The 10,000-nt window shown below is 41.3% G+C and overlaps 1 pseudogene; it reads left to right on the forward strand.

Moving 5' to 3' along the window:
* Positions 1-5,779: 5,779 nt before the first annotated feature.
* LOC137975322 (tetratricopeptide repeat protein 28-like) overlaps positions 5,780-10,000 on the forward strand; it is a 5,671-nt pseudogene continuing 1,450 nt past the window's right edge.

Below are 10,000 nucleotides of genomic sequence, written 5' to 3' on the forward strand. Positions count from 1 at the left end.
GCCTCTTCCTCCCTCCTTCCTTGGGACATAGAGTCGTTTTACACAATCCCGTAGGCGAAAGCACCAATTCATTGTCAGTAATTTTATTGTTCTGCGGTCTAAATCCTGAAGTTCTTGTTTCTTCCAATCAACTATACCCCCCGAATACCTGACAAGTGATACTGCCCAGGTGTTTATGGCACGTATCAGGTTTCCAATGTTTAGCTTGGATTGTGCAACTTTTCTAACCCGGCGTAAGTATTCCTTCGCGATTTTTTTCTTCATTGTGTCATGTAGCATGCAGTCTGCCTCAAGCAGTCCTAAATATTTATATCCTTCGCTTTCTCTCATAGCTCTTATGGTAGTCTCGTCAGGTAATCTAATCCCTTCTGACTGTGCCAGCCTACCACGTTTCAATACCAGGACAGCACATTTTTCGATGCCAAATTTCATACCAATGTCCTTGCTGACTATTCTCACTGTTTGTATAAGTGAATCCAGCTGGTTCTCATTTCTGGCATATAGCTTCAAGTCGTCCATAAAGAACAGGTGGTTTAACTTAGTGGTGTTTGCATATAGATACCCTGCTTCACACTTTGTGAGAATGAGGGTAAGAGGGATCATTGTAACCACAAAAAGGAGTGGGGACAGGGAATCTCCTTGGAAGATACCTTTTTTGATAGGGACAGTTCCTAAGCTCTGGCCATTTGATGTCAGTTCTGTTCGCCAGCTCTTCATGGAGTTTTCCAGCAGGCTTCTGATATTTTGGGCTGCACCAAATAATTTAAGACACTCAAGAATCCAGGGTGTTTTTTGTGGCAACAAAACGTAAACCTTCTTATAATCTATCCATTCCATTGCAATATCCTTCTTCCTGGATTTAACCTTATTTAGGACCATTTATCAATATATAGCTGGTCCTTAGTTCCTTGGGAGTCTTTCCTACATCCTTTCTGTTCATCAGGAAGTAAGTTCTCAGTGTCTAAGAATTCGTAGAGGTCCTCAGCTATTATCCCTGTAAGGAGCTTCCAAATGACAGGAAGACACGTTATGGGGCGATAGTTCTCTGCCGTTGCACCTTTCTCAGGGTCTTTAATGATTAGGACCGTTCGTCCTTTGGTCATCCACTCAGGCTTGTTTCATTATCCAAGCATGATTGTAGCTGGTTTGCGATACGGCGATGCAGGCTGGTGAAGTTCTTCAACCAAAACCCTTGCACCAAATCTGGCCCTGGTGTCTTCCAGTTCGGAACCCTTTTCAGAAATTGTGACACTTTGCCTACTGTAATGCTCATATGGGCTTGCTGTGTGACTTTCAATTCTTCCTTCAGCTTCTTTAACCAATCTGCATCACTACGGTGTGTCGCTTCTTTGTCTCAGATATTGCCCCAAGATTGCTTAGCCACCTCTGCATCAGGTGTTGGTTCACAGTGATTTTTGACTCCACTTAGCTTCTCATAAAACCTCCTCTGGGCGGATTCAAGCAGTCTGTTCTGTTGGAACTGCTTGTTTCTGTTCTTATATCTTTGTAGCCTTGGCGGTTATTCTCTGTTTGAGATCTTCAGAGACATGTTTAAGACCATTTTCAGATATCTTGTACTTCCGTTCCAGTTCACATCTATGATATTCTTTTACCAATCTTCCATGAAGCAGTGCCACCACTCTGCTTAATTAGATCACGTCTCAAACCTTTGATTTGGGACTCCAATCTTCGCTTCCACATTGGTTCTTTTGGATGTGACCCTTTCCTGCCTCTTGACCCTAATTCTTCGGTTACAACGACTGCTCCAGCATAAATAAGGTCATTGGTGTTAGTTATTTCCTCCGTATCCATTTTTTCTAGTACTTGGTTTACCCTCTTAACCTCTGCCCTGTTCACCTTTTGCAGCGCTGGCAGTCTTTCTCTCACTCCTTCATTCACCACTTTCAAAATCCTATCGTAAATGTCTTTCTCCTCATCTGTTAGTTGTTCTATTTCCCAAGATGTGCTATGGTGGCTGCAAGCTCTGCCTGCTTCATTTTGCATGTCACTTTCAAACTGAGGTTCACTGCATGTCATTGGTTCACTGATCTGGTGAGATGGTCCATTTCTATATTGGCTAGGACCCATTTCACCGCTCATATGGGTTGGTCTACTTGTATCTTGACTGGCCCCACCATCGTCGTTAAACGAAACATGAAAAAATCTCAACTTTGTTCTCACATCTGTGGAAATATTTTATTCAGCAATTGTAAGTACACGTTCGTGTAGGCTGCCATTGTGACATGGTCTACATTAATAAAAATGTTAAGTAAACAGTATCTGTTCCAGCAAAAATAAAAATACACTAAAAAGCAGAACAAGTGACTTAGAATAACATTTGACGATAAAAACTTGCGACAAAACGTTGCTTAATAACATTGTAAGATTTAAAAAAGTTAAAAACGATAAAAAGCTATAAAGAGCTAAAATCGACAACATTTCGACGTTAACATAACGTCATTATCAAGTCAAGAATGTATAAAAATAAGTTCTATAAATACTAAAACGAACAATAAGAGAAAATAATTTACAGGTTAAACAAAAAGTTTCGCACGGTTGGGGTCCATTTGCACGTTTAGATTAGGTTTGAATTTCTTAATATAAAGCATTTCAAACACTAAACAATCAAATTTGCCTTGGCACTTTCTCAGGATCTTAAAATGACTCTCATTCAAACAATCCCTCCTACCATGCGCTTCATGAAAATGCTTACCAATTGCCGAATTTTTGTGTTCAGCGACACGTTGAAAAATCAAGACGGCTAAAAATGGAGCGCAATTTGGCGCATTCTTCATTAAAAGCCTCTGTTGTGGAAGATAGCACATAAGCGCGATTACCCTTGGAGTCTTATAGATTCTGTTATTTCCAATTTTGTTTCTCGAAAACCTTCTGTAGGCACAGCAGAGAGAAAAGCTGACGAGAGCAACATAGTCAGAATTGATCTACCATTCAAAGATCAGGTTTCAGCTAATTCTGTTCGGAGGCAGTTGCGTGATCTCAGTAATAAGATTGGCCTCGCTTTGCAGCCAGTTTTTGTTAGCAAAAACATTAGAACAAGACCTAAAACCTAAAGAAGTGAAGCCGTCAATCGTTAATCAGCAATGCCTTGTTTATCATTTTGTATGCGATCTGTGCGATGCAGATTATGTCGGCTATACAGCCCGACACCTTTTTCAACGTGTCGCTGAACACAAAAATTCAGTAATTGGTAAGCATTTTCACGAAGCGCATGGTAGGAGGGATCGTTTGAATGAGAGTCATTTTAAGATCCTGAGAAAGTGCCAAGGCAAATTTGATTGTTTAGTGTTTGAAATGCTTTATATTAAGAAATTCAAACCTAATCTAAACATGCAAATGGACTCCATACGTGTGAAAATTTTTGTTTAACCCGTAAATTATTTTCTCTTATTGTTCGTTTTAGTATTTATAGAACTTATTTTTATACATTCTTGACTTGATACGTTAACATGTCGTCGGTTTTAGCTCTTTATAGCTTTTTATCGTTTTTAACTTTTTTAAATCTTACAATGTTATTAAGTAACGTTTTGTCGCAAGTTTTTATCGTCAAATGTTAAAAAGCAGAAAAATGGAAAAAAAAGGGAGCTAAAATGGAAGGTGGCTAGCCACCCTATTCAGCCCCTCACCCCCCTCCCCCCACTTCCTGGATCCGACCCTGAACATACATTACTTAATTTTGCTGATTGGTAAACATGTTGACTGTGTCGGCTAGTCAGTGTTGATTTCACTGATAGCCTATTGCTTCTCTTGTAATTTATTCACACATTTTTTTATTTTCGCTCCACCTTTCTTTTAAAAAATCATATCTGTATGAAAAATATAGAAGTGGAAGCCGCCAGTCATGTCATTTAACAGCTGCACTGGGAAATAACTGGGTGAAACACGAAAATAAACAGGTCTGTTGGAAGCATGTTTAAATTTCAACAAATGACCCTCAAAATTGCCAAGAACTTTTGAGGCTGATGAATAATAAAGCACTTTTGTTGTCGATGACAATTTCTTTATTCTGGATTGACACTTTCTAAAAAGTTCCTTGTGCTCTTCCTTAAAACTGTGTATCAATATTTCTTTAATTTTGTATCGATAGCTGGTTTGCATGAAGTATGCTAACAAAATCTGTACCATGCTTAGTATGCATTTTTTAGCGTTAAAATAGAATTTATAGTCCTATGTTTCCGGCAGCAAGGCATATATTTTGAGGTCGCCCGTCCAGACACTAACCCCACCAGACAGGGTGTAACTTCAATGAACTTTTGTCGTGGAACTGTCCAACGCTGCTGTGAAAAAGAAGTTGAACTTCATGTCAGCCTCAAAGCTAATGTTTCTCAATTCCAATTTATTTCCTTAAATCTTTATTAGTCAGACAGGCCTTTTTTTATGTTGAGCCGACTTTTTCTTCCAGAAGGCATCAACAATAATTATTTGCCTTGTTGCATGACAAGTTCATGGATTCAAGGAAACTTAGCGCTGAAACGTTTTATCCCTCACTTGTTCCTGTTGGTTAGTTTGTTCGGATTGTTGAAAAATGATCTTAGTAAGTATTTCAATACTTGAACAATATGAGGACTTTCATCTCTCTTGACTGAACTATACACTGCCCAACAAAATCCAAAGACAGGTCTTTTTTTATGTTGAGCCGACTTTTTCTTCCAGAAGGCATCAACAATAATTATTTGCCTTGTTGCATGACAAGTTCATGGATTCAAGGAAACTTAGCGCTGAAAAGTTTTATCCCTCACTTGTTCCGGTTGGTTAGTTTGTTCGGATTGTTGAAAAATAATCTTAGTAAGTATTTCAATACTTAAACAATATGAGGACTTTCATCTCTCTTGACTGAGAGGGCCTTTTTGTGGACTTCGCGTGTTGACATGGCAACTTATATTACGTCATCAGTTGCCTTAAAGTATTACCCAACAATAGAGTTGCAACGATATTTATAGTTTGCCTACACTATGAAATGTCCTTTGGTATCTTTCATCGTTTCACAAACACTATAGCAACGAAAAAACCTTCGAGGCTCCTTAAGGTGGCTTGAATCAGTGTCAGCACTTTTAAGATGAAGCAGCAATGTTATGGTACCAAGTAAAACATCAATTATTGGTAAGCAAGATGCAGTCATTTTTGTGACGTTCAAATTACCATGGCAACAGGAAAGCCCTGCAAAAACACCCTATATTTTGGCTTTAGTTGCTCGTGTCTGAAAAACGAACTTGGTGACCCTATTTTTTTATTGCACAAAAGTGATTAGCAGGCCAAGATAAAACTATCTGCAATGTTTAAAAAAATTCTTTGGAGCAAATTCAGAGCTACCTTAAATTTTCAATTAGTAAAGGTGGCTGTGAATCCGCTCCACATAATTTTTTAAAACCTTGCAGAAAGTCTTATTCTGGCATGCTCATTAATTTTGGTGGTCACCAAGTTTGTTTTTGAGATATGAGCAGCTAGAGCCAAAAAATGGGGTGTTTTGCAGGGATTTCCTGTTGCCACAGTAACCTTTACGTCACAAAAATGGCCGAATCTTTTTTGACAATAATTGATGTTTGATATGGTATCATGACATTGCTGTTGCATGATAAAGTTTTATAGCGTGAATCCTTCTAATAAGAACGTTTCTTTGAGTTGTTGAAACAGGTTTGAGCCACCTTAAGACAGTTATTCCTTCACTGTTCAATTAATCTCGTTGTGCCGGTTTAGCATGGTGTAGTCATGGCACTGAAGCTTTTGTGTTTTCGTTCATTTATCTTCTAGGTGCTTCCAGATTTCTGATAAAACCTTCCCAGTTCTGATTATCAAGAATGGTGGATAGAAATTTGGACGTTTTGGAGCAGCTTGTACAAGAACTTAGGGTTGCAAAAAAAGAGGGAAACAGACAAGGCGAGGGTTTAGCTTGTTTCAATCTTGGTAACTGCTATTGTGGCAAGGCGGACTTTAAACAGGCCATAAGAAATTACAAGGAAGCATTGGCCATTTTTAAGGAAATAGGTTTCAGAGCCAGAGAAGGAAGTGCCTATTGCAATCTCGGCAATGCTTATCAAAGTCTTGGTAGTTTTAAGCAAGCCATAGAGTACCACAATCAACGTCTTAGTATTGCGAAAGAAGTAGGGGACAGAGGCGGAGAAGGAAATGCCTATGGCAATCTTGGCAACGCTTATCAAAGTCTTGGTAGTTTTAAGCAAGCCATAGAGTACCACAATCAACATCTTAGTATTGCAAAAGAAGTAGGGGACAGAGGCGGAGAAGGAAGTGCCTATGGCAATCTCGGCAACGCTTATCAAAGTCTTGGTAGTTTTAAGCAAGCCATAGAGTACCACAATCAACATCTTAGTATTGCGAAAGAAGTAGGTGACAGAGCTGGGGAAGGAAGAGCCTATAGCAATCTCGGCAACGCTTATCAAAGTCTTGGTAGTTTTAAGCAAGCCATAGAGTACCACAATCAACATCTTAGTATTGCAAAAGAAGTAGGGGACAGAGCTGGAGAAGGAACAGCCTATTGCAATCTCGGCAACGCTAATGACAGTCTTGGTAGATTTAAGCAAGCCATAGAGTACCACAATCAACATCTTAGTATTGCGAAAGAAGTAGGGGACAGAGCTGGAGAAGGAACAGCCTATTGCAACCTCGGCAACGCTTATCAAAGTCTTGGTAGTTTTAAGCAAGCCATAGAGTACCACAATCAACATCTTAGTATTGCGAAAGAAGTAGGGGACAGAGGCGGAGAAGGAAGTGCCTATGGCAATCTCGGCATCGCTTATCAAAGTCTTGGTAGATTTAAGCAAGCCATAGAGTACCACAATCAACATCTTAGTATTGCGAAAGAAGTAGGGGAGAGGGGCAGAGAAGGAAGTGCCTATGGCAATCTCGGCATCGCTTATCAAAGTCTTGGTAGTTTTAAGCAAGCCATAGAGTACCACAAACAACGTCTTAGTATTGCAAAAGAAGTAGGGGACAGAGCTGGAGAAGGAAGAGCCTATTGCAATCTCGGCAGCGCTTACCAAAGTCTTGGCAGGTTTAAGCAAGCCATAGAGTACCACAATCAAGATCTTAGTATTGCGAAAGAAGTAGGGGACAGAGCCGGAGAAGGAATTGCCTATGGCAATCTCGGCAACGCTTATCAAAGTCTTGGTAGATTTAAGCAAGCCATAGAGTACCACAATCAACATCTTAGTATTGCAAAAGAAGTAGGGGACAGAGCCGGAGAAGGAAAAGCCCATGGTAGTCTCGGCAACGCTTATGACAGTCTTGGTAGTTTTAAGCAAGCCATAGAGTACCACAATCAAGATCTTAGTATTGCGAAAGAAGTAGGGGACAGAGCTGGAGAAGGAAGAGCCTATTGCAATCTCGGCAGCGCTTACCAAAGTCTTGGCAGGTTTAAGCAAGCCATAGAGTACCACAATCAAGATCTTAGTATTGCGAAAGAAGTAGGGGACAGAGCCGGAGAAGGAATTGCCTATGGCAATCTCGGCAACACTTATCAAAGTCTTGGTAGATTTAAGCAAGCCATAGAGTACCACAATCAACATCTTAGTATTGCGAAAGAAGTAGGGGACAGAGGCGGAGAAGGAATTGCCTATGGCAATCTCGGCATCTCTTATCAAAGTCTTGGTAGTTTTAAGCAAGCCATAGAGTAGCACAATCAACATCTTAGTATTGCGAAAGAAGTAGGGGAGAGGGGCAGAGAAGGAAGTGCCTATGGCAATCTCGGCATCGCTTATCAAAGTCTTGGTAGTTTTAAGCAAGCCATAGAGTACCACAAACAACGTCTTAGTATTGCAAAAGAAGTAGGGGACAGAGCTGGAGAAGGAAGAGCCTATTGCAATCTCGGCAGCGCTTACCAAAGTCTTGGCAGGTTTAAGCAAGCCATAGAGTACCACAATCAAGATCTTAGTATTGCGAAAGAAGTAGGGGACAGAGCCGGAGAAGGAATTGCCTATGGCAATCTCGGCAACGCTTATCAAAGTCTTGGTAGATTTAAGCAAGCCATAGAGTACCACAATCAACATCTTAGTATTGCAAAAGAAGTAGGGGACAGAGCCGGAGAAGGAAAAGCCCATGGTAGTCTCGGCAACGCTTATGACAGTCTTGGTAGTTTTAAGCAAGCCATAGAGTACCACAATCAAGATCTTAGTATTGCGAAAGAAGTAGGGGACAGAGCTGGAGAAGGAAGAGCCTATTGCAATCTCGGCAGCGCTTACCAAAGTCTTGGCAGGTTTAAGCAAGCCATAGAGTACCACAATCAAGATCTTAGTATTGCGAAAGAAGTAGGGGAAAGAGCCGGAGAAGGAATTGCCTATGGCAATCTCGGCAACACTTATCAAAGTCTTGGTAGATTTAAGCAAGCCATAGAGTACCACAATCAACATCTTAGTATTGCAAAAGAAGTAGGGGACAGAGCCGGAGAAGGAAAAGCCTATGGCAATCTCGGCAACACTTTTTACAATGTAGGTGAGCTTGAAAAAGCGCTTCTCTTCAACAGGAAACAGCTTAGCATTTCCAAGGAAACAGGGAACCCCATAGGGCAGGCAACAGCATGTTATCGACTCGGTCGTGTTCATGAAATTTCAGACTCCTTGAGCAAAGCTCTTAATTACTATCGTCAAAGCGTAAATTTGTATGATGAAACAAGGCGCCTTCTTCAGTCAGCGGATTCATGGAAAATAAGCTTTCGTGAAACAAAGCGGTTTGCGTACGATGCCCTGTGGACAGCACTCTTGAAGAATGGAGAGGTTGATGAGGCTTTGTGTGCTGCGGAGCAAGGACGAGCGCAGGCTTTGGCAGACATTTTGAAGATGCAGTATAGCGTTGATGAGAAATCTTCTTCGGCAGGTATGATGTATGTAATGAAAGATCTACCTTCTCAAACTGTTTTCACAGCAATTGACGGGAACATGATCAGCTTCTGGTTGCTAAGAGAAGGTAGTGAGATAAATTTTCGACAAAAGCAAATCAAAAATGGAAGTGCCGACTCACTGATGGAAACTACTTGGAAACAGATAAGTGCGGGGACCGTTGAACGATGTGAGAATCGTTCGCTTGACAGACAACATAGCAACTTCTCGTTCAGTAGGGAAACTACTGAGGAGACCGTTCAGTCCTTGGGCTTCTCTGTGAACTCTTTGCAGCCCTTGTATGATGTTTTGGTCAGTCCTATCGTAGACTTGCTGCAGGGTGATGACTTAGTCTTTGTTCCGGATGGACCATTTTGCTTGGCTCCTTTTTCAGCATTGAGTGACTCTGTTAGGATCCGTGCAATCCCCTCGCTGACCGCTTTAAAAGTGATTGCTAGTGCACCTGACGACTTCCAAAGTAAGAATGAAGCACTGCTTGTGGGAGATCCATGCTTGAAGGAAGTCACTTATGGCACTGGTGAAGCCATGTATGAGCAGCTGCCATGTGCAAAAAAGGAGGTGCATGCGATTGGAGAACTTCTGCAGGCTGTGCCTCTTACAGGAAAAAATGCAACCAAAGCTGAGGTTTTGAAGAGAATGTCGTCAGTTGCTTTAATCCACATTGCTGCACATGGAGATGACGAATGTGGAGAAATTGCTTTGGCCCCAAATCACGAACGCACATCCCAGATCCCCACAGAGGAAGATTACATGCTAACATTGAGTGATGTTCACGCAGTTCGTCTTCAGGCAAAACTGGTTGTGCTGAGTTGCTGTCATAGTGGCAAGGGAGAGGTGACATCTGAGGGTGTTGTGGGAATAGCCAGGGCTTTCCTGTGTGCTGGAGCCCGGTCTGTTCTGGTGTCCCTCTGGGCAATCGACGATGGGGCGACCTTGATGTTCATGACCAGTTTCTACCAACACTTGGCAGATCGAAAAAGTGCAAGTGCAGCTCTTCACCATGCCATGAAATCTCTTCGGGGGACACAGAATTATTCCGCCATAAAATACTGGGCGCCATTTGTATTAATTGGCGATGATGTCACCTTTGATTTTGGGCAGCACGAATGCGAAAAGAATGGTAAGTGCTATTTTAA

Source organism: Montipora foliosa, chromosome 11, assembly GCF_036669935.1.
Source record: "Montipora foliosa isolate CH-2021 chromosome 11, ASM3666993v2, whole genome shotgun sequence".
NCBI classification, from domain to species: domain Eukaryota; kingdom Metazoa; phylum Cnidaria; class Anthozoa; order Scleractinia; family Acroporidae; genus Montipora; species Montipora foliosa.